General features: G+C 42.8%; 1 protein-coding gene across 15 annotated transcripts in view; it reads right to left on the bottom strand.

Moving 5' to 3' along the window:
- RFFL (ring finger and FYVE like domain containing E3 ubiquitin protein ligase) overlaps window positions 1–25,475 on the bottom strand; it is a 71,872-nt gene that overhangs the window by 31,063 nt on the left and 15,334 nt on the right. Inside the window, exon 1 of one of the 15 annotated variants that reach the window (XM_025996146.2) lies at window positions 19,912–20,078. The exons of 13 other annotated variants lie outside the window; for them this stretch is intronic. The gene's annotated coding sequence lies outside the window, so the exon portion shown is untranslated. Of the gene's footprint in view, window positions 1–19,911; window positions 20,079–25,475 lie in introns of those variants that run through there. One more of the 15 variants, XM_072747708.1, reaches the window with a different exon arrangement.

Below are 25,475 nucleotides of genomic sequence, written 5' to 3'. Positions count from 1 at the left end.
ATGAGCCTGAGAAAGTGGCCTCTCTGAGCATCAGTGGAACAGGAATAAACTAACCTAAACCTCATAGGCTGGACACACAGTAGGTGGCTCAGTAGAAAGAGGGAGCATAGGAGCAGCCCCAGTGGTGCAGCGGTTTAGCGTGTTGAGTGCTGCCTGCGGCCCGGGGCATGATCCTGGAGACCCGGGATCGAGTCCCACGTCGGGCTCCCGGCATGGAGCCTGCTTCTCCCTCTGCCTCCCTCCCTCTCTCTCTCATGAATAAATAAAATCTTTAAAAAAATAAATAAAAAATAAAAAGAGGGAGCATACCTTAACGAGCTTTCTAACATTATATAAAGAGAAGATAGTACTGGAAATTCAGCAAATGATAGGCATTATAATAAGGCATGGGGCTAATGATTTAAATGTTTTGCCTCTCTCCAAACCGGCTCCCAGAGCCTCCATTCACACAGAGATGTCAGACTTCAAAGATACTAGGACTCCAGTTCCCAAGGTAGACTTTAATATAAAGGATCAAAGCTTTAGGTGAGAGAATTCCCTGTGCTGTTATTTCAAGGGTAGAAATGGGGGAAATAGAATGTATTCAGACTCAGGGGTTCAGAAGTCCCGTCTCACATGATCCTAGAAAATATTATTTTTTAAGGAAAAGTAAAAAAACAGAAACAAAAAACAAAAAAAAACTATAAAACACCTAAAACATGCCAAGCGAGTGGTTTTATCTGCATCTATTGTCTATTTTAATACAATAATCCTGGAAACATCAGAATTAAAATGTTCCTTTTGTAAACCCAGAGGCTGGGCCCTCAGGGTTGGCTAACTGGATTGGGGTCACACAGCTATAAGATAATTACCTTGTGGTCCTGTGGAAAGAGAGGGATGCTTTCACCATCCCCAACTCTCTCCCCAGAGCACTAGTAACTCAGGGCCTGTGTGCTTTGTGCTCCAGAGAAAAAGCAAAATGAGCTGCCTGCAGGAGAGACCATGGAAATCTACCTTTCAACGCTTGGGAACTTTGGAAAAGGTATAGCAGATAAAAAGTCATCCCTGATGGGATGCCTGAGTGGCTCAGCGGTTGAGCGCCTGCCTTTGGCTCAGGGCATGATCCCAGATTCCTGGGTTTGAGTCCCATATCAGGCTCTTTGCATGGAGCTTGCTTCTGTCTCTGCCTCTCTGTTTGTGTCTTATGAATAAATAAATCTTAAAAAAAAAAAAAAGTTATCCCTGGGAATCCAGAATTTTAACTTAGACATCCAGTAAATCATCTGCATTTCCAATCTACTACAACTTCAGGGTACCCATGCTGCGAATAGATCCCCAACTTTCTAAAGATAAGTATTAATCCCCATATTGAAGAGGTTTCAGGGGACGCCTGGGTGGCTTAGCGGTTCGCTGGCTGCCTTCCGCTCAGGTCGTGATCCCGGGATCCGGGATGGAGTCCCATATCAGGCTCCTACAAAGAGCCTGCTTCTTCCTCCCCTCTGCTTATGTCTCTGCCTCTCTCTCTCCCTCCCCTCTGCTTATGTCTCTGCCTCTCTCTCTCTTTCTGGGTCTCTCATGAATAAATAAATAAATCTTTTAAAAAAAAAGAAGAAGAAGAGGGACGCGTGGGTGGCTCAGCGGTTTGGTGCCTACCTGCCTTTGGCCCAGGACGTGATCCTGGAGACCGGGGATCGAGTCCCACATCAGGCTCCCTGCATGAAGCCTGCTTCTCTCTCTGCCTCTCTCTCTGTATCTCTCATTAATAAATAAATAAAATCTTAAAAGAAATAAAAATGAAAATAAAAGAAAGAAAAGGTTCTGGCTTCTATTCTTGTCTACCTCTTTTCCAGTGAGGAGGAGTTCTTAATTGTCTCAACTACCTAATGCTCTCCTTTTAAGAAGTGTTTTCACTGGTACCCATTAAATAATGATGAAAGCAAATCATCAGTGCTCAGAGCTTCACCCTCCTGGCTCTTAGCTCCATCTCCACTGTTGCTCTTTCTGCCCCTCAAATCCCAAGCTTATTCTGATTTTTAGGTACCTCTTGCAACCTATTCCCTTGGTCTTGACCTCCTTGCGCAGCACTTATTTCCTCAGGAAAACCTCCTCTGACCCTGTCTGTACTCTTCCAGCATCTCGTACACCTCCAGGTAACTTTAATTCATTCATCTGTCTGGTTAGTGCTACTTTCAGCCAAGCCCTCTTCCAGGTACCATGACTCTGAGAAAACAAACCAGGCAAGGGCCCCGCACCACATAGTTGATTTCATTCTGAGGGAGTAAGTAAGCTAGCAGCACTGGATTTAATCAATGGGCTAACAATGTGTATAACGCAGGTGTCTCCCATGGTAAGGGAATGAAACAGGAGTGTACAGCTTCTTTTCTAGACTTAGTGCCAGATAAATGCAATCACCATGCATTTGTTGAAGTCTTCCTAGTGGTAACAGCAATAGAGGGGGGTGGGAAAAAAGGACAAATTCACACTTGAAAACTCGACAATCAGGATTCCAGGGTGACGAGCAAATTTAAGAGTTTTTTAAATATTTTATTTATTTATTCATGAGAGAAACAGAGACAGAGAGAGAGAGAGAGAGAGGCAGAGACACAGGCAGAGGGAGAAGCAGGCTCCATGCTGAGAGGCCGACATGGGACTCATCCTGGGTATCCAGGACCACACCCTGGGCTGCAGGCGGCGCCAAACCACTGTGCCACTGGGGCTGCCCCAAATTTAAGAGTTTTAAACCCAAATAACCATAGCAGTATCTTGAGGAAAAAAATGGATAGGAACATGCCTACCTCACACTTGGTGAAGGTAAGCTTTTAAGTGTCTGCTAAGATGACTTGAAAAGCAAGAATGGTTAGCAGACTGAATTTCTAAAAGTAACAGAAAGATGTTAAAATTATCAGTTACAACAGCATTAGAAAGCCAGAAAGGGACAGCCTCGAAGATGAACAAGATCTGGCCATGTCCATCTCCCCCCTACAAGGAAAGGCAAAAAGAAGTTATCAGTTACCTCCCAGTGGCTTTGGTTCAGAATAAATACATTTTGCAAAGAATACAAATTAAAATGAAAACAACACATGGAGAAGTAAAATAAGAGAAAAGAAATGCTAGAAATCAAAGAGGCTTGGGCATCCCGGGTGGCTCAGCGTTTAGTGCCACCTTCAGCCGAGGGCATGATCCTGGAGACCCGGGATCAAGTCCCATGTCGGGCTCCCTGCATGGAGCCTGCTTCTCCCTCTGCCTGTGTCTCTGCCTCTCTCTCTCTCTCTCTCTCTCTCTCTCTCTGTGTGTGTGTCTCTCATGAATAAATAAATAAAATCTTAACAACAAAAAAAAAATTGAAGAAGCTCTACCAAATATACCCAGGTCTAAGCAGAGCTTTGCCTGTGGCTGCTGAGAAGCACAGCCCATCCATGGAGAAGGAGAAGCTCAAGACAAGAAGAAACCACAGCAGAGGGTATTGGAACATAAAGTGTTAAAACGACAATAAGAAGAAGGAGAAAGGAGAGAGGTTTCACTTTCCGCTGGTAATAAATGAGCTCTTTTCCTGAAGTGATAACTGTTGTAAACAAGTGAAAAACATACACAATAATCACAAGTTATAAATGTTCTTGAAAACTCCCTGGTTTCAACTAGTCTGTGACAAATATCTGCAGAGGGACCTCAGCATCTGCTATGAAGTTCAGGGAAAAGTAATTCTAACCAATGGACTTGTGCCAAAATCTCACCCTCGGGGTCTGACCAATTAAATGGCTGCTTCTTAGTGTGGCGTTCAGGAGAGATGACAGATTGAACACTGCAGCAGAGAAACCTACACATTTAATTTCAGCCCAGGCATTCTGCCCCAAAGGGCGAGTCAATCAGGAGAGAAAGCAGTTCAGAGTACAGTCTTCAAACAAGCTGAAAACAGAATAAACGGACCTGCAGTTTAATTACCACAGGATCCTTCTTCCATCAAAACTGATGACAAAGCTCATCAAGAATAAAAAGCCTGTGCTCTTAGTGCAGAAAACAGGATTTACCAGGTAGGCTTTTCAGGACCCAAGCAGTTGCTTTCTCCAGCTACTATCACAGTGATAGACTACTGGGTAACCAGTGTTAACGAGGGGCGCCTGGCTGCCTCAGTGTGTGGGGCTCTAGATCTCTGGGTTGTAGGTTCGAGCCCTATACTGGATGTGGAGATTACTTAAAAACAAAATCCCTGAAAAATAAACACACACACAAAACAATGGTTAACAAAGCCAGGGATTCAAATAGTGGATTTCTGGTACAGCTAATGCCCCAGGGAAAGGCAGCGCTCCAGGACATGAGTTCTGTCTAGGGTCAAAATTATGCAGCTTGCCTTTCAGAAGTGGACTGCACAAAAGTTACTGCAGCCAAATGTACGCAGTGTGGACTCAAAGAGGACTCTAGACTCTGGTGTCATCTAATTCCTTAAAACCTTATTTTCCTCAAAAATAATAGAACCTGCTACATTTAAAGGATAATAGAAAGGATTAAAATAATGCATGTCAAGCATTTCTCCAGAGCCTAGCACCTAACAGGCACTCAGTAAAAGCTGGCTACAAATAATTCAAGGAAAACCTTCTTCAAGGTTCTTTAAAGTGACAAAATTTATCTGCTCTATCCCCTGTCTACTTATGTAAAGACCTGCTGATACCTTTACATCAGGCTCAATATAGTTTTTTTTTTAAGGATTTATTTATTTGGGATCCCTGGGTGGCGCAGCGGTTTAGCCGCTGCCTTTGGCCCAGGGCGCGAGCGATCCTGGAGACCCGGGATCGAATCCCACATCGGGCTCCCGGTGCATGGAGCCTGCTTCTCCCTCTGCCTGTGTCTCTGCCTCTCTCTCTCTCTCTGTGTGACTATCATAAATAAATAAAAAATTAAAAAAATAAAAAATAAAAAATAAAGGATTTATTTATTTGAGAGAGAGAGTGTGTACACATGGGAGCATGCACTCGAGCTGGAAGAGTGGCAGAGGGAGAAGCAGACTCCCTGCTGAGCAGGGAATCTGCCATGGGACCTGATCCCAGGATCCTGGGATCATGACCTGAGCTGATCTCAGTCGCTTAAGCGACTGAGTCACGCAGGAGCCCTTCAACGTGATTTTCTAATGAACCTACAAGAACTGAAGAAAGGACTCCAGGCTCCTCCCACCAGCTCTTAATTTAATAATCCCAGGAGAACTGGGGAAGTGGGGGGAGGGGTTCTGAGGTGGTTTGGCCTCCGTGCAGCCTAGGCTGTTACTTCTATTCCCAATTCTACCGCAATGCCGGTAAATTTGTTACTTTTCCCACAGTGAAGCCAGTTTAGACTTTCTCCCTTAGATCCTCAACCCTCTTGTCCGCCAGATTCAGAGATCTGAACACATACACCTCTGGCCCCTCCTGGTGCTCCATAACTGCCTTGCTGCACTGAAGTCAAGTGGGATTTTGTGATGAATTCAAAATAAATCTAGACCAACCACCCCGTTCTTCCCACAGACCTTTGGCTTGAAGTCTGATCTCAATCTGAAAATTATGCTGACTTTCTGAAATGTTTACTGTTTCTGCTAGGATTTGATATTCCCCACTATCTATCCCAAGAAGAAGAAATGGAGATTTTTGGTTCACCTCATACCACAAAAAAAACCTTCAAATTCTCATCATATTCTCTCCTTGGGAAGAACACCTGTGCTTGACCTGGTCTTTGGGTTTTATTCTTTGCTAAGTATATCCCACAATAAAGAGCAGACTGGCTCATATTCACCGCTCCTTGACAGGTTCAAGAGAAGAAACATGTGCCTATATCAAAATGTCATAGTGCTGATACTGTAATGCTGTTCTCATCGATGCTAAAATGTGCTACTTTACCCATTTGCTCCTGGAACTACAAAGCAGAAGGATAGTCTGCAATGTGGCAAGGATATGAATTGCACAAAAAACATTACCCAGACTTTCACCAGCTCCATATTCATTAGTTTATAGTTGGACACCATCAGAATGGACCTGTTCTGGAATAGCTCAAGTGGTTATGGTAATCTACACAGATCTCAAGATTATTTCACACCAGTTTTTCAATCCAGCCTGGTGATGAACATAATTAAAGCAGATTTCAGCAGTGGGAAGCAATGAGGAATGAGAAGAGAGATTCAGAAAATACGGGTTCTAAGACTGTTTACTGGCTGAGTGACACCACCACCAACAAAAACCAAACTGTTATTTAATCTCTTCTCCAGGGATCCCTGGGTGGCTCAGCAGTTTGGCGCCTGCCTTTGGCCCAGGGCGCGATCCTGGAGACCCGGGGTTGAATCCCACATCAGGCTCCCGGTGCATGGAGCCTGCTTCTCCCTCTGCCTGTGTCTCTGCCTCTCTGTGTGTGTGTGTGTGTGTGTGTGTGTGTGTGTGACTATCATAAATAAATAAATTAATTAATTAAAAAAAAAATCTCTTCTCCAGAAACTTGCCTAGAGGGTAAAACAATTCAACAGTTAGCATTAGATCTAGCCTCCAAACTCAAGGAAATTTTCAACTCAAAGACTAACACAGCCCCAGGGTAATTTGCAAACTACCACACTCAGGAAATACTCAAAAGGTGTGTTAGAAATCCTGGAATCGGGCATCCCCAGTGGCCCAGTGGTTTAGTGCTGCCTTCAGCCCAGGGTGTGACCCTGGAGACCCAGGATCAAGTCCCACATCGAGCTCCCTGTATAGAGCCTGCTTCTCCCCCTGACTGTGTCTCTGCCTCTCTCTCTCTCTGTTTCTGTCATGAATAAATAAATAAGATCTTTAAAAAAAGAAAAAAAAAAAGAAAGAAATCCTGGAATCCAACAAAAGAAACCTGTAATTTAAAAGGCTGGTGAATTACAAACTAAGATTTCCTATTGTTATTAAGAAATAAATAGCCAAGCACAGCTTGGATCCCTCTTCTACCAAAAGTAACAGAGCAGCAGGCAATTCAAGGGTTTTGCTCTATAAAGTACATGGATGCAATATGGTCCAAGTGAGGAAAAACCATCCTGCTCCAGGAAGAACGGCCAGATCCCTAAAAGGAAGATGTACACCTGTATAAAGGAAAGGAACAGTAAAGGCCTAGTTGTCTTAGCTCCTTTTCAAACCAGAAACAGAGACATCTTCCATCAAGCTCAAATACTGTCTTAACTTTTTAACCACACCAAGTTTCAAAACAGACACACAAAGTTACAGTAAAGACAAGCACATCCTGTTTGCACTTGACTTCCTGTACTGGGCGGGCTGATCTATTTACACTGCTGCTGCCTAGCCACAAAATAGGTAATCTTTCATACCTGCCAACAACCGGTTCACTGAGCACTATTTCACAGACAGTAAAATACATTATTCTACGAGTCAGGTAAAAAAGATTCACCTAAAGAGCACCAAAAACCAATCATGAGCTTCTAAGCCACTTTGTCTCTCTTATGGTCCTACTGACGTCTGACCTATGTAATAAAAACTTTACACAAATATGTACTGAGATAAGAAAATTAAGCCTGAAACAGAACTTGAAATATGGGGACTGGGGAAAAGAGCAAGGAAGATTGCAAATGCTTTTATTATTAAACATGGGCCCCTTTGCAAAAGTAGAAGGAACTGATTTCTAGCAGCCAGAATTCCTCACGGAGCAGATCCCAGGAAGGGAACCACCCAAAGTGATCACAAGAGTTAGAAAAGGGCCCTTCTGGTGAACACTGCCACCTCATCCAACCAGCTACCAACCAGAGTCCACCTGTCAGCAAAAGCTTTCCAGTTTTAGGGTTTTAGAGACCCAGAGCCCCCCCACTTGAAGTGAAATTTCCATGACTTTCAAAGAGCTTGTGTAGTTCCCCCACCACAAGCTATGTTCAGTGTAGGGAGTAAATGCTGGGCAGAGAATATCCCAGTTTTTATGGACACATCAGTTAGCCCCCTTGGGTCTGTTTTCTCAGCTGGAAAATAGGAAGGTAGAATGACACAAATCTCTAATGCATCTTCCAGCTGTTGAAAAAAATTCCAGGATTCAACACTAAGACTTAGAGGAAGCTTCTGTGGCTTCCAGCTTTATTTCTTTGGTCAAATAAGACGCCTCTGGGGTGCCACAATCTACAGTGTGAATATATGCCTTGATCTATCTCTCAAGTACCCAAGGATTCTGTTCCCTTTCCCTTGAAATGTGGATCAGAAAGTTTTCCACTGAAGGCAAAATAACAAACCTTAAGGACTGTTCTCTTTACACATAGTCTTTTTATTAAGATCTTAATGTAATCACCACTCGGTTCTCATGCTGGTCATAAGATTCCTGGACAGAATAAAGCCACAAAAGGATGGAGAAAATCTGACCAGCAGCTTGTGGCCTTCCCACAGTGACTGCTAATGCTGAAAGAATGAGGCAAAATTTGGGTAAGAAAAGGGAGTGGTGAAGACAAGTTGGGTGAGTCAGTGCAAGGGAAAACCCAGCACGTTGAACAGAAAAGAAAAAGAAATGAGAAAAGAAGAAGAGGAGCAAAGAAGCAGGGGAATCCAAATCAATGAGCAGACATTTACATTTTAAATTCTGCTTATCCATTCATCTAGTTATCCAACAGACACCGGATGCCTACTATGTGCAGAGAGAACTGAACCAGACACTAGAGGAGATACAAAGGTCAATCAGATAAATCTGCTCAATGAGGTTACAGTCTAGTAGGAGACATAAAGGCATGTACATAAACCACTGAAATACACAGTAGAAAGTGTATTGCCATAAAGAAGCCATAAAAGAGAATTTTCTACTATGAGACCCAGAGGAAGAAGTGATTACTCCCAGTGAGGGATCAGACAAGGTGGCTTCATAGGAGGAATGACATTCCAAGCCAAAAACACAACAGAAACAAGGATACCCGTGTAGGAAATGAAGGACATACAGGTACAGGTACAGTAACTGGATTTGATCTGAGATAGAAGGGAGATGAAGGGAGGCACAGCAGTAACAATAGGTAGCAATCCATAGAGCCATGGCTAAATTGGTAACTGGATTAGAGCCAGACAAGTATTCCGAAGTCAGATTTAGAATTTGAGTTTAAATCCAATGGAGAAGGAAAGGGGGAAGGAAGGAGGGTGACAGGAGCTTGGAGGAATCTCATAACCCATAAAATTAAGATAATAAAGTTAATGCAGGGATCCCTGGGTGGCTCAGCGGTTTAGCGCCTGCCTTTGGCCCAGGGCACGATCCTCGAGTCCCGGGATCGAGTCCTACGTCGGGCTCCTGGCATGGAGTCTGCTTCTCCCTCCTCCTGTGTCTCTGCCTCTCTCTCTCTCTGTATCATAAATAAATAAATAAATCTTAAAAAAAATAAAAAATAAAAATAAATAAAGTTAACGCAAAATCAATGTGTGCAGATATTTAAAGTCTCTCCAAAGAGATGCAATGTCTTTCAAACTAAAAGCAAGAAGACAGGGGAATAAAAGGGCTTGGGTGATGGTATGAACATATTTAAACAAAGGACATGATTGGGGCTCCTGGTTGGCTCAGTCAGTAGAGCACGCAGCTCTTGATCTTGAGGTTGTGAGTTTGGAGCCCCATGTTGAAATTACTTTAAAATTTCAGAAATTACTTTTTAAAAAAAAGTGTGATCACCACATCAAAGTGTGATCTACAAACTTAGAAAAATCTAGAAAAAAATAGAAAGGAGCAATTTTGACTCCAGAATCACCCAAGGCAGAGAAATACTGCAGAGAAATACTACAACCGAACCGCATCATCTTCTCTGCGATAGGACAAGGTTCTTTCATGAAGCTTAAGTGGGAACTGCATGTAGTAGCAGTTAGGGGTATAGGCTCTTAGAATCGGGAGGGAGTTGGTTCCAATCTCAGTTATCTTCTTACCAGCTAGGACAGAGCCTTGGTCTCCTCATTTGTAAACTGGGGATAATTGGCCCACTGGGAGAATTAAATGTCCTACTGTATGCAAAAGCACTTAGTACAATAACAAGCATATAGTAGGCAATCGATAATCTTAGTTTTTTTCTAACTTCCCCCCACAAACTACTCTATTATATGATTCTATGCTACCAAGCAAGCTGATACTAAATTTCATTTCTCAGATCTCTTGAAATAGAAAAGCAATACCCTAGCAAAATCCAGAATCCTGTCAATAGGAAAGGACTCCTTCACTCTGGATTAACAAACTCACTCCATACTGAGCTCAAATCTGAATACAGGGTTGTCCCCAAAAGACTGATCATTTCCAGGTAACAAAACAAATTTTGTGACCTGAGAACCAGAACTAAAACACACTGACCAAAACCCTGTGGGGTCTTCCTGAGAAAATAGAGGACATCCACCGGGCTAGCCCCACCTACTGCCACCCTCAATCTACAAGCCAGTTTGTAACAGTATCACTTTACTATGCTTCTTCACCTTCCACCTCTCCATACCCTTCAATCATGCACATGGCAAAAGCACTTTATCTGCCTCCCTGATCTTCTGGAGGTCAAAGATCCCATCTTATCATCTTTGCATTCTTTCCAACATATCCTGATATACCTTGCATCAAACAGAACCACAACATTTATTATAAAAATGAATTTCAAACACAACTTTCTTTAACAACAGTCCATTGCAATTCACCAGTCCTACACCTTGAGGCAGGATTTATGGAACTCTTTTGATTTACTGAACTTTCATTCTATGGTTTTCTTCTCCTCTAACTCCCCAACCTCTCCACACCTGAGCTACCAAGTATTACAGAAACGTCAGAAGACTTTATTTACTGGATGCTCAACAAATTCATCCAACTGGGACCTAGCCACCACCGGGCTCAGAAGTCTTTTATTCATCTTTAGTTGATGTCTGCACAGCGGCTTTCCAAAGGGCAGTATCATGCAGGGGTTAGGATGTGGGGCCTGGAGTTAGACAGAACCCACAGTCTTTCTGTGCGACCTCGGTCAATGTGCTGGACTTCCCTGATCTTCACTTGAGCTTCTGTAGAGTGGAGATCCTAAATGAGGTAATTAACACAAGCCCTTAACAACACAAAGTGCTTAAAAAGTAGGAACTAGGGAATCCCTGGATGGCTCAGCGGTTTGGCGCCTGCCTTGGGCCCAGGGCGTGATCCTGGAGCCCCGGGTTTGAGTCCCACGTTGGGCTGCCTTCATGGAGCCTGCTTCTTCCTCTGCCTGTGTCTCTGCCCCTCTTTCTGTGTCTTTCATGAATAAATAAATAAAATCTTAAAAAAAAAAAGTAGGAACTAAGTTATTACTGTATTCTGCTTTGTCTAAGCCCTGCCCCTCTCCTCCACTTCACTCCTTTGTCAAGTAACCAGAAACCTCCTCACCTACTTTACCAAAGTAGTCAACTGGGTTCCAACTGTTTCTTTTGAGGCAGGAGTGGTACCATGGGAATACTGGAATCAGGCATCCAGCTGATGCCCTACATGAGATATGGGACCACAAAATAACCGGTTCAACTTTACCTCCGATTCCTCAACTGCAAAATGGGTATTTTCATATGAGAGAATTAAATGGGAAAATATGAAAGAGCATCAAGCAGATGGGAAGGGGGCGATTAAGTGAGGTCATGAGAGGCTTTCAAGCAAAACAGACCTGGTCTCACATTCCAGTTCTACCACTTTAACTGTATGAATTTGGGCAAGTTTCTTGTGTGTGTGTAAAACGGGGAAGCAGTGCTGCCTCGTTTTGAACAGGTTTTAAGATTTTATTTATTTATTTATTCATGACAGACACAGAGAGCGAGAGAGAGAGAGAGTCAGAGACACAGGCAGAGGGAGAAGCAGACTCCATGCAGGGAGCCTGACATGGGACTCAATCCTGGGTCTCCAGGATCACACCCTGGGCTGAAGGCGACGCTAAACCACTGGGCCACCAGGGCTGCCCTTTTGAACAGGTTTAAAGCAATGTACAGACTACTTAGCATGTTAGTTTCCTCTCCTCCTTTCTGGCCTTTCTTTTCTTTCCATCCCAAATACTCCCCTCTATTCACTTGACCAGTGTAGAGTACCATTTCTGACTATCAGTTAAAAAAAATTAGCACATCTCCAATATATCTATATGTAATAGCAAATTAGGCAAGTGCCACTGTACAAATATACTGTGTTCTATCTAAAATACAACAAAGCCAGAAGCTAAAAATAAAAATAAAATACAGCACTAAAAAATTTCAGAGAGTAAGATAAAAATATGGAAAAATATAGTTCTGATATTTCCTTCCCATACCCCAAAGTAACATCTTCCAGACCCTTAGAATCTGGTATTTCATTTTGGAGGTCACTACACTATTAGGTAACCGGTTTAGAAACAAAGATAAATAGAATAGGCTCAGGAGGGCTCCTAGCATGGCGCCTGACACAGAGTAGGTGCTCAGCAGACACAGTCTGCTGTCACCATTTTTACAAATCAGCCTCCACACACGTGCTTCTCTGTGCAGGTCTGTGAAAGTGAGCCCTAAGCCTCGTTTCCCCTTCTCTTTGGTTCCCTACTTCCCCCACAAAGCAGCAGTACCCTGCTTCCCCTGCAGGTCACACGCTTTGCTTGTTCACTCTACTCCACTTCACTGAAAGTCCTTTCTCCAAGGTCACCAGAGATCTGATGGCTGAATGCAGGGTTTTTTCCTAAATGCTCCACCTTCCTGACTTCCCTGCAGCCCCAGACACCAGCGACCTACCCATGTTCTTCCCACAGGCTCACTCTTCCCCTTCCATTTCCACTGAAAACTGCAGTAACTCAACTGTCCTTTGATTTCAAAGACCATCATTTCTCCCTGTCCTTCCCTGGCTCCTCCTTTGCTCTCTATTCCACTAGGGCTCTGTACTTACCACTCCTTCCTTCTCCAGTGAATTCTACTGGTTCTTTTAAAAATCAAGGGGCACCTGGGTGGCTCAGTCAAGTGTCTGACTCTTGATTTCAGCTCAGGTCATGATTTCAGAGTCGTAGGATTAAGCCCTTCATTGGGCTCCAGACTGGACATGGAGCCCACTTAGGATTCTCGCTCTCCCTTTGCCCCTCTTCCTGCTCACGCGTGCACCCCCGCTTTCTCAAAAAATGAAAAGAAACCTACCCACAAATATCCCATTCTCACCATATACATTGCCATACCCTGCCCTATGTGCCATTATCTTTCTCAAGAACTAGAGCAAACACCTCCTAACTGATCCCCTCTTTGCCACTCTCTTTTCTCCATACAGTAGTCAGGATAACCTTCCAGTGCTTGTTATTCTCCTGCAGTGGCTTCCCATCATGCTTTTTCATTAAAGCTTAGACTCCCCATATAGCCCACAATGGCCACCATCTTCTTCTCTGGCTTTACCTCATACTGTCCCCTACCCCCATTCATCTCACTCTAATCCCTTGGCAGTCCCCCTTTCAGTTCCTCAAAAGTAAAAAGACTATTTGTTGCTCCAAGGTCTGCACATTGTGGTTCCTTTCCAGCCTGAACATTCTCCACAGCTCTTTTCACCAAGCTGGCTCCTTATCAGCCAGACTTCTGCTCGCCTGCCCTATAACACAGTTGTCTGGCACACAGTGGGAGCTCAGTATTTGTTGAATAGATTCCACAGTCTTTAGTCAGAGAACTCCAAATCTAAATATATCTGGAATCAATCCCACCCTTCAGTTGCAGCACCTCGTTTCTAAATGCTTGCTAGATACCCATACCTCGAATTTCGCACAGTGAATACACTCAAAACCAAACCCTTCATCTCTTCCCAAACCAGCTCCTTCCATCTTCTAAAATTACTCCAAGCAGTTTGAGCCATACACCTCCACTTCAGAACCATAAATTTCCCATTCATTTGTGCCACCTGTCCACAATTCTAACCACCTTTTAAAACTGAATTCAAGTCACTTCATTCGTTCATGCATTCAATCAACCACTTATTCATTCAACAAATACTGAGTGCCTTTTATGAGGCAGGTACGGTGTTAGATACCAGAAAGCAAAGCAGACATATTTTTGTCTACCGTGTATCAAATAATCACACAAATGTTATGTATTATAAAAATTATAAACTGAAAAATGCTATGAGGGGAAAAGTGCTAGAAACTAGAAGAAAAAATGTGAGGCATCAAAAATATTCTTTAATGATGTGCTGATTGAAGGAGACAAACTTAACCCAAGCCGACTAGAGGGGAGAACATGCCAGGCAGAGGGTTCAGCCAGGCCCGGAAGCAAGAGGAGACCAGCATGCCTATTTTTATATTACATATATCAGGATTAGTCTTGTTCCCTTCCCCAATCCCATCCTCATTTTACTGTCACCTGAGAGAAAGGACATAAAGTGTCTCAAATGTGCCAACAGCCCCCAGGAGATAATGATTAACATGGATTCACGCTTGTAAAAAGCTCCCAGGTGACTCTGATATGCAGCCAAGTTTGAAAATCATATGCCTAAACTATCCACTCAATAAACATGTATCAGGGCAGCCCAGGTGGTTCAGCGGGTTAGCGCTGCCTTCAGCCCAGGGTGTGATCCTGGGGACCTGGGATCGAGTCCCACATCAGGCTCCCTGCATGGAGCCTGCTCCTCCCTCTGCCTGTGTCTCTGCCTCTCTCTCTCTCTCTCTGTCTCTGTCTCTCATGACTAAATAAATGAAATCTTTAAAAAAAAAAAAAATAAATAAATAAACATGTATCAATTAGTATCTCATTAAAAACCCCTAAAGTTGGTGTGATAAACTACTGGTCACAATAAATTACTGGTTACAACAATCTCAACCATACTCTATGGCCTTTTGCCACTTCCAGAAGTAGAATCCGTGTCCCTTCCCCTTGGACATGGGCTACATTTGTGATTTACTTTAACCAAATGAATGAGGCAAGTGATGATGTAGGACTCCCAGGCCTGGGCCTTAAGAGACGCTACAGCTGCCATTATGGCTATCTGGGAAACCAACCACCACGTAAAAGGAGCCCAATGTTGTTGATTAATGAATGATAAAAGACCAAGAGAGTCAAGCCTCATGGAGAACCAAGATGTCTCAGCCAACAGCCCAGAGACTCACGTATGTGAGTGAAGAAGCCATGTTGGAGCCCCCAGTCCAATGAAATCACATGGAGCAAAGCGATATGTCTTTCTTCCCTGGATTATAACTCACAGAATCATGAGCAATAAAATGGTTGTAATTTAAAGCCACTAAAAGTTTTAGGGTGATTTGCTACACAGTAGTAGATAACTGAAATAGTCAGAAATTCAACTCATTTTTAGCCATCATTCAATTGTTTTCCAGCTCTGATGATCAAGAAACTTTGTCATATTCATTACAATTACTCCTCCTTCAATTTAAGCTCATTTCCTCTTAAATCTTTCAAGTACAGGAAGAACAATTAATCAAAATCCCCCTGGCAAAAACTATTCTTACACTAGAAGATGGTAATCAAGCCATCCCTTAGCTTTTCCTTCTGTAGGCTAAAATCATTCCTGTTTTTTTTTAACTTATAATGATAGGACTTATTTTTAAACTTTTTAATCATTTTTATCCTCTCAAGTATTAGGGACGCGGGAGTGGGGGGAAAATGACAAAAATTGGATGCCACTCGTCAGTATCTAACAGAGATTATTTCCTAGCCCTTATGGTTCGTTCATCTTTCCATAATCCAATTCCACACTGTCCCAAATATGGCATGTAAGCACCACAAAAGTTTATTACCCTACAAATGTAATTATTTACTGAAATTACTATGAAGCCTTTTGGATTCTTAACACTCAGCTATCTTGTGCTAACTCATCCACCTGGTTTGACACTCCAATATTGAAATAGGTTTTTGTTAAATTCTAGACATTTGAAGCACAATAGAAAAACGTGAGGTTGGAGTGGGCACACCATTAATTTCAACCAAGTTTTCTAACCACAGTCAAGGCCTTTCTGTACTAGGTACTCCTCCTACCCCCATGGTAAAGTGACCTTGTAAAAGGCAAGATCTTTAGCACTTGCCCATTGAGCAAAGGCACCTTCTCTGTAGGACCCAATAGGGTATATTTAACTACAAAGAGACAAACCAGTTGCTCAATGCAATGTAAAAACATATGGTCTCTCTGAAGCCTTACCTGAGAGTATGTTTCAATGTCAAAAGGAACTTTATAATCACCAATAAAATAGAAATAAATCCTACCCAAAACACAGTATTGTAGGTGTCAAAATGACCCACGTAGGGCAGCCCTCAGCGGTTTAGCGCTGCCTTGGGCCCAGGGCGTGATCCTGGAGACCAGGGATCGAGTCCCACATCAGGCTCCCTGCATGGAGCCTGCTTCTCCCTCTGCGTGTGTCTCTGCCTCTCTCTCTCTGTGTCTCTCATGAATAAATAAAATCTTTTTAAAAAATGACCCAAGTGAAATAATTTTGTGAAGTATTATAAAAATATTAGGTGACATTGTAGAACTAAGTTTCAGCAAGCCCAATTAAGTCTTCAAATCAATTCTGAATGGTTACCTGACGGTTTCAGGTAACATATATGAAATAGCACCATGGACTCAAGTTCATCAAATAGGAAATAAAAACATGCCAACAAACAAGAGAACTTATGAATTTTCTAATACTGCCAAAACTAATAAAGATGTTTGGACTACTGGTTTGACCCTGGAGATGCACTTCAGCCGCTGTCTGATGGTGTCAGGCTCTAAGCCAGGGAACAGGTTCAGTGAAGGAACAGTCTGTTAGATAAAACAGTGCTGTGGAAGTCCAAATAAGGAGGAAAAACTCTACTTGAGGAAAGCAGGGAAAGTTTCACATATGGACTAGTAAGTCTCCTGTGGAATGAGTACTTTGCAAGTCAGAGTGGGGGAGGCCACTAGGAAGAGACAGAGTCATAGAACAATACGCTATAACCAGGGACTGGGAAAATGAGAGAAGTCTGGTGAGGATGGAGAGAAGAGAAATGATTGGGGAAAGGAGAGAGATGAAACAGGTAACAGTAACAGGTAGGACAAGGTCACATTGTGAAGGGCTTTAACCTATCAAGCTAAGTAGGAAACAGGAAACCAGTGGCACTCTGAAAACCGGAGAATGAGAAGACTGATTTGGGCCTTTGGAAAGAGAACTTGAGCAACAATGTGGAGGAGACAGAAGCAGAGAAAGACTTACGGTGCAGTGGCCAAAAACTCGGTCAAGATTTGATTGGGGGCTTGGCCTGACTGGCTCAGTCAGTAGAGCATGCAAATCTTAATCTCAAAATCGTGAGTTCAAGCCCCACTTTTGGGGTAAAGGTTACTTTATTTATTTATTTTTTTTTTATTTATGATAGTCACAGAGAGAGAGAGAGAGAGAGAGAGAGAGAGAGGCAGAGACACAGGCAGAGGGAGAAGCAGGCTCCATGCAAGGAGACCGACGCGGGACTCGATCCCGGGTCTCCAGGACCAGGCCCTCAGCTGAAGGTGGCACTAAACCACTGAGCCACTGGGGATGCCCAAGGTTACTTTAAAATATAAAAAATAAAGTCTTTTAAAAAAATTTGATAAGGGTTTCAACCACACGTTACAATCAAATTCCTGAAGGCAAAACGGGTAAAATGTAACATCTTTAATCTTTAACATCTGGGGGAATGGTTACCTGTAATTGTTGAAGAATGCAGGACCTTCCTCAAAGTATTCACACACTAAATTCTGAGCCACTGGGCTGGTTAAACAAAATGTCTAGTTTATCTCTAGTAAATTAAGGCAATACAATGGAAATGAAAAAAAAGCCACATATCAACAGTATTCCAATAATATCATCAAAAGCACTTAGCAACCATGGATTTAGCATTTTTAGGTGATGTGAGGCATAAACAGAATGGACAGGAAGATCTGGTGGATATAATTAACAGAGTTCAAACCTATAGCGATAGGTAGGTAGCTGACTGATACTGAGTAGGGGAGATAACATATGCCATTTAAAATGCCTTTTGGGGGGATCCCTGGGTGGCGCAGCGGTTTGGCGCCTGCCTTTGGCCCAGGGCACGATCCTGGAGACACAGGATTGAGTCCCACGTCAGGCTCCCAGTGCATGGAGCCTGCTTCTCCCTCTGCCTGTGTCTCTGCTTCTCTCTCTTTCTCTGTGTGTGTGTGTGTGTGTGTGTGTGTGTGTGACTATCATAAATAAATAAATAAAATTATAAAAAAATAAAATAAAATAAAAAATGTCTTTTGGGCAGCTCCGGTGGCCCAGCGGTTTAGTGCTGTCTTCAGCCCGGGGTATGATCCTGGAGACCCGGATCGAGTCCCATGTCGGGTTTCCTGCATGGAGCCTGCTTCTCCCTCTGCCTCTCTCTCTCTATCTCTCCCTCTCTCTCTTTCTGTGTGTGTGTGTGTGTGTCTGTCATGAGTAAATAATAAAAATCTTTTAAAAAATAAAATAAATAAAATAAAATAAAATAAAATAAAATAAAATAAAATAAAATAAAATAAAATAAAATGCCTTTTGACCACTCTTGTAGGTTTGCCAAGTTGGATAAGTGTATTTAGGTGGAGATAAGGATCTAAAGCTTGGGAGAGACAGCTCTGCTGCTAAGACATACTGAGGACAGCTGAATTTACGGGCCTATTTGAGATCCTTAGGGTAAGAGAGGGTGGGCAGGGGAAGAGTGGAAAGATGCCCAATGTCAAGCATTGAAGCATCTCAACATGTATGGGATAGCCAAAAAGAGAATGCAAAGAAATAACAGAAGGACACTCTGGAAATTCTGAGACAAGGTAACCTCAAAGTCAAATGAAGAAGGTCACTGGGGGAAAAAAAAAAGAACGGCCCAATAGTGCCACATGCCAGGCCAAGATTAAGTAAGGTAGAGGCCGAAGCCACAACACTGGGTTTGGTAACCCAGAGTTTACTCGTGATCTTTAGGAAAACATGAGTAAGGTAATATGGGTAGAAGCCAAAATAACAAAGGGTTGATAAGAGGATCAGAGTTGAAGAAGTACAGTATAGGTTCTTCCTCATTCTACCCTGAGAACCAACTATGTGCCAAGCAACATGGCATCTATCATTCTAACAAAACAGGCGCTGATTCTCCACATACCCTATGATCAGAGTAAATACACTGTTCTCCTGAGTACTCATCCAGTCTTGGTGAGTAAGAAGGGACTTCATGGAAGAAGTGACTTCCAGGCTGACGCCAGATGGCTAGGTGAAGTGGAACAGGGTGTTTTAGAGACAGGTAGCTCGTGTAATGGCCTAGGGTGAAAGAGAACCTGAGCCATTTGAGGGGAACTATAAGAAGCAGAAGCAAATTCTGAGTGAAGCAAATACCTAGCAGCGAGACTTAAGTGATAAAAAGTTTAGAAGTAAAGAGCAGGAGGAGATGGAGCAGCAGTCTGAACCAGGGATGAGGGGAGGTTCTTCACAGCAATTCGGAGAGAAATACAGAAACTCACTGGTAAGACAGTGTTCCCTACAATTCAGTATTCCCAATGATCAGACAGGTAGTAATATATATTCGCTTCTCTCTCTTTCCTTAATAATGGTTTAGTTTGACTAAACTACTTCACCCCAGACACAGAAAGGACAGAAAATACAAGAGCAAAAGCCGGATAAAGCTGTAAACCTGACATGTTTGTCTTCTCTAAGGTTTCTGACAAGTGGTCTACTTAAGTCTAAAACCACATCCAGGGATGCTTGGGTGGCTCAGCAGTTGGGTGTCTGCCTTTGGCTCAGGGCGTGATCCTGGAGCCCCGGGATCAAGTCCCACATCGGGCTCCCTGCAAGGAGCCTGCTTCTCCTTCTGTCTCTGCCTCTCTCTTTCTGTGTCTATCATGAATAAATGAATAAAATCTTAAAAAAAAAATAAAAATAAAAATAAAACCACATCTAGGTGCCAAATGAAATGAAACTTTTCACCCCTAAGGCCCCCTCCAAAGGGCTGAGGGACTGACTTTAGGATATCCACATTGCTAAGGCGTTACCTAACTTCTGAAAAGAAAGGATTTTCCCAGGTCCTCCTGTAGCATTAGTCTAGCTAATGCAACTAAGAGAAAACAGTCTGGGGTTACCTGATTTTGCCTGTTTCAAAACATTACCACAGCAGAGAGCAAGGTGCCTCCAGTTCTTGCCGCTGAGGTCCTTGGAGCCATTTCAGATGAGCTCATCTCAGGACCCAACAGCAGCAGCTTTCAGGCAGTGAATGGTGCCGCCTGGGGACGACGTATCTTTGGTAAGCAAGATTGCAACAGAGCAGGCAGTTTACCGAGGGCAGTGCTGACTCATGCAAGGCAAAACTCCTATTTCCCAAACAACCCAGCCTCAGCCAACCACTGCAACCCAGAAAAGCAGAGGCGCCCCACTGATTTTTTTTAATCGAGTGCTGATAACTGGGGGCACATATATCATTCCCCTTCTGCTGGTCGCTCAGCTGCCCCTGGAGCCATTACCTGGAAGGCTCCAGTGGTCACTTTCTGAAATTTCATTTGAGAACAGCCTGGGGGGCTCAGGACAGCAAGATTACTGAAGGTGGCAGCAGGTTCACAGCCCTGAATATTTGCCCCCAGAGGCTGATAAAGAAGTCACTTTGCATTTACAAATTAGAACATCTGGGCCAGAGGAAATGGGGAACTTGCCCAGTCATTGCTAGCTGATCAAATCATCAGAGTGAGTTTTTGTCAGCTTTAACCAGGCTTACCGTTCTTTTTTTCTCCAGCAGACCATCTCTAACCTCTCTATTTCCTTAGACAATGCAGAATCTCTAATTAAGAAAGAAGTAGCAAAAAAAAGAAAAAGAAAAGAAAAAGAAAAAAGAAAGAAGTAGCTAGGGATGCCTGGGTGGCTCAGCCGTTGGGCACCTGCCTTTGGCCCAGGGCATGATGCTGGGGTCCTGGGATCCAGTCCCACATCAGGCCCCCTGCATGCAGCCTGCTTCTCCCTCTGCCTGTGTCTCTGCCTCTCTCTCTCATGAATAAATAAGTAAGTAAGGAAGTAAGTAACTGAAGACTTTAATAAGCTGCCACACACAGCTAAAGCTACATTACCCACATCACACCTACCGGATGCTCAAGGAATCCAAGAGTCTGCGAAAACCGTATTAACACTTGCTTTTAAAAGAAAAATCCCTAAATCTCTGTCAATTCTTATTTATTGGACAGCTTATTAAAAAATCAATTCTAGAATGACTGGCTCATCAACCACTATTAATTATTATTGAATTTGCCCTGACCAGCTAGAATGGACTTTGGAGCTATATAAAGAATACAAAAGATGAAGTCCTTGCTTTCTGTGGTGGTTTTTTTTCTCCATTTGAGAAGAAAGAAACTAAAGTTCATATCAGAGCCTTCTGTTCTCTGCTCAAAACTTCCCACAACCATCAGCTCTTCTACAGCATGGGCGTTCCTAGCCCTGTCTGTCCTTCGAGGCAGGTCCACATGGAAGGAACTCTGGAATTTGGGGCCAACCCCACTTGTCACTTAATAAATGTTATTAGGTTAATTACGTGCAGGCCGTCAGAATTTGGGTTTAAAAACTATGCTCTTTAATTCTATTCCTTTCAAGGGGCTAATTTAAAAAAAAAAGTTATTTATCCAACTGGCTTAATATCCCTTAATTACATTATTCCAGGAGGATGGCCACACTAAGTTTTATAAGGTTTTATAAAATGTCCCCTCTTTTATTTCCTTTCAGTGTTTTCCTTTTCAGGAAATGGCAGTGTTTAAAGTAGTTTTCCTACAGTATGTGTTAATTAGTTCTTTTCAAATGATAAAAGCATCTTTACAGCAGTTGGCAACCATTATCTCATGGACCACACTTTAAAAAATATTTCTGTAGTTGATGATAAGTCACAAACATTCTAATATGGCGCAACCCTCAATGCATACAGTATGGACAAATAGGAAACATCTTTTGAAAAACACATTATTGTTAGAAGCTTCTGGTGCATTCTATGTATTAGTAAACTTTAAATAAGGAAGAGAAAATTCATATGGTACTGTGCCCAGGAAGTAAATACGAATTACACAAAGAGCAACACAAGGACCAGAAGCATCAGATTTTCCTGATCCTGCTAAAATAAACACCATTTAGCAGGTGAGGAGACTGTCGTTTCCCTGTTTGGGATTGTATACAGTTCCCATCTGTTTCCCCAAAATATAGCCATACCCCAATCCAGTTCCTTCCTTTAGGATGGAAAGGCTGAGGATTACACTGGTTTAGGGCTTTAAAAAGAGGTTAGGGCAGCCCCGGTAGCTCAGCGGTTTAGTACCGCCTTCAGCCCGGGATGTGATCCTGGAGACCTGGGATCAAGTCCCATGTCGGGCTCCCTGCATAAATCTTTAAAAAAAAAAAAGAGGCTAAATCTGGGCAGCCTGGGTAGCTCAGCAGTTTGGTGCTGCCTTCAGCCCAGGGTGTGATCCTGGAGACCCAGGATCCAGTCCCACATTGGGCTCCCTGCATAGAGCCTGCCTCTCTCTCTCTGTTTCTCTTGTGAATGGATAAAAAAAATCTTTAAAAAAAAAAAAAAAGGAGGCTAAATCTGAACAAATGACTTCAGGCACTTGAAGTTTTATGAGGTTATATGAAAACAATGAGACAATATGAAAAATAAAAATAATTTGGCTTTGTGCTTAGTAAGTTCTCTCAATCCATTATCTTAAAACTCACACAAGTGGGGCGCCTGGGTGGCTCAGCGGTTGGGCGCCTGCCTTCAGCCTGATCCTGGAGACCTCGGATCTAGTGCCACATGGGGCTCCCCAAGGGGAGCCTGCTTCTCCCTCTGCCTGTGTCTCTGCCTCTCTCTGTGTCTCTCATGAATAAATAAAATCTTAAAAAAAAAAAAAAACTCAGACAAGTTATTCACCATCTAAAGGTCCATTTTATGGGTGGTCACAAGAGATATTCAGTGTGTGTATAAAATTTGCACACACACATACTCACTGTTTTTCTTGAACAGGAATACATAATCCCATTTATAGGCCACATTTTTTTTTCCTGCAGGAGATCTAACATTATAAACAGCAAATAGGTGTCAAAAGAAAAATAAAAATGCTCACATCTCAGGATCCTTTAGTCTTCCAAATCCATGGAAAATTACCAAATACAAAAAGATACACACGCCAGAAGGGAACTACAGTGGGGGCAGTAAATCAAGAAGGTATTTTTAGCTTTATTGAGTATTTGAAATTTTGTTTTGTTTTGTTTTAGCAAGGACTACATAGTCAAATATTACTTGGTAATTTAAAATTGGATTAGTTTTAAATTTTTTTACTGTTCATGAACTTATCTTTTCCCTTTCTCATTCTTTCCTAACAGTGCCCTTTTACCTATTTTCCCCTCCCCAACATCCTAAATGATACTGCACATTTATTCTTTTTAGCAAAATTAATCTTATTTATACCCATATCCTTTTTCTTACTTAGAAGGGTGGAATTGATAAAACAAAGTTTCCAGGAAGGAACCAGTGGCTGGCTATCTCACCTTGTTGAGAATAGGGACATTACCAAATTCTAATCTTTGGAGTTCTAGGATCTTACAACTTAAAAAAAAAAAAAATAGAGCACCTCCTCTTCAAAAAAGACAAATGAGCATCAACCAAACATCTAGCATCTAATAAATCACAGAAATTAAGCATGAAAAATGAAGTAAATTTTAGGATACTGGAGAATCCACTCTGGGGTACTTAACAATCAACAGGGGTGCTTATTGAAAATGATTATTTCCCATCCCAGTCCCTCAGATATTCTGGATTAATGCAAGTGGAAAGAGGCCTCAGAATCAGAATTTTCGGGCAGCCCTGGTGGTGCAGTGGTTTAGCACCGCCTGCAGCCTGGGGTGTGATCCTGGAGACCCTGGATGGAGTCCCATGTCGGGCTCCCTTGCATGGAGCCTGCTTCTCCCTCTGCCTGTGCCTCTGCCCCTTTCTCTCTCTGTCTCTATGAATAAATAAAATCTTTAAAAAAAAAAAAAGAATCAGAATTTTCAATAAGAATTTCCCTCTCCCATGTGATTCTGATGCAGGTGGGCCTTGGATATTTTGAGAGCCCGGTCATACAGCTATGTTCCCTGAGCACTGTTCAAAAATGAAGTTTTGTTTTAAAGACCACCAAAATGAATAGTAGTCTCATAGGTCTTAGACATAAGTCCCCTTACCCACAAGAACTAAACTGTATTTATTTTGTCAATTGGACCGTTATTTTCTTCAAGCCTCCAGAGACAATTATCCTAACTACTCTTAAAGATTTCAGCTGTCACCCACAGTCGTTATACAGAGACATTTTCACACCTGGGATGCAGTAGAAAGGGCTTAATGGAATTTTTATGGCTGTGAAAATTAAAGTTCACTTGATTCAACAGAATAGTCAAATAAAACAAAGGATAAAACCTCCCCAAAGGTACAGGTTCAAAGTAGAGGCTTTTGAGTTCCTGATGAGGCAGTTTTGCCCAGAAATTCAAACCATGGGATGCTATATAGCTCATATGTCTTCAGAGTACCCAAATGCCAACTTATCACCGCAGCATCAGCCAACGCAGGCTCCCTGTAACATTTGGAAGCACAAACCTCCTGTATAAAATGGCCTCTCCTGGGAAACAAAGGCTGTCGCCATGGTGGGGATCATTCCATCCTGGGGCCAGAAGGACCAGGCTGTCCGTTTAATCTTTAACGAGCCACTTTCATGTTCAGATGCAGAACTGGCACAGGGTGAGGCTCAGCCTGCCTCACAGCACTTGGCCGCACAACACCCCCAGAGCTGCATAAGGGCACGCGAAGTCAGTCTGTCTCCACTGGTACAGTTACCAGGATCTGTCCTGTAATATAATTGTGGGGACCTAATGATCTGCTGCAGTGTAATAGTTCAGAAAGGTATCCAATATCAAGGGTACAGCAACTGCCTACCTCAGGCACAGTGAAATACGAGATCCCTAAATGTTAGGGAATTGAAAAAGTAGCAAGCCTGCAGGAAAAGAAAGAGTACAAAGCTGACAGGACACAGGCTGAGGTCCTAATAACAAAATGGGGGGAAAGGAAGTCAGTGACACAACCAACTGCTATCCTGGGCAACTCACTCTGGAAACCTGGCAACAGAAATCTTGGAACCGTTCGACAGTGTAACTTTCTATACAAAGCTAGTTCTTCGGGATCCCTGAGTGGCGCAGCGGTTTGGCGCCTGCCTTTGACCCAGGGCGCGATCCTGGAGACCCGGGATCGAGTCCCACATCAGGTTCCCTGCATGGAGCCTGCTTCTTCCTCTGCCTGTGTCTCTGCCTCTCTCTCTCTCTGTGTGTGTGACTATCATAAATAAATAAAAATTTAAAAAAAAAAAAAAAACCTCCAGCATTAAAAAAAAAAAAAAAAAAAACACAAAGCTAGTTCTTCATCTCCTCTCCCCCACCCCCCCACCCCCGCCCCCGGAGCTGCTAATACAGAATGGCAGGAAAAGGCCCTTGTCATCCAATTCCATCACCTGAACGATTCCCATAGCTTCATAATGAAGTGACTAGTAAGCACTGGTCCTACCCCCAGTAACCACCCTCTCAGAACAAAGATTCTATCATTCAACTTTGTAGATCTCCTGAATTCACAATTCTTTACTGTGTGCCTCTGGATTCTTCTCCTCCTCAAATACATCCACACATG

This window comes from Vulpes vulpes, chromosome 2 (assembly GCF_048418805.1).
Source record: "Vulpes vulpes isolate BD-2025 chromosome 2, VulVul3, whole genome shotgun sequence".
Lineage (NCBI taxonomy): Eukaryota > Metazoa > Chordata > Mammalia > Carnivora > Canidae > Vulpes > Vulpes vulpes.
Note: the sequence above shows the minus strand (reverse complement) of the source record. Positions and strands in the feature narration are given on the sequence as shown.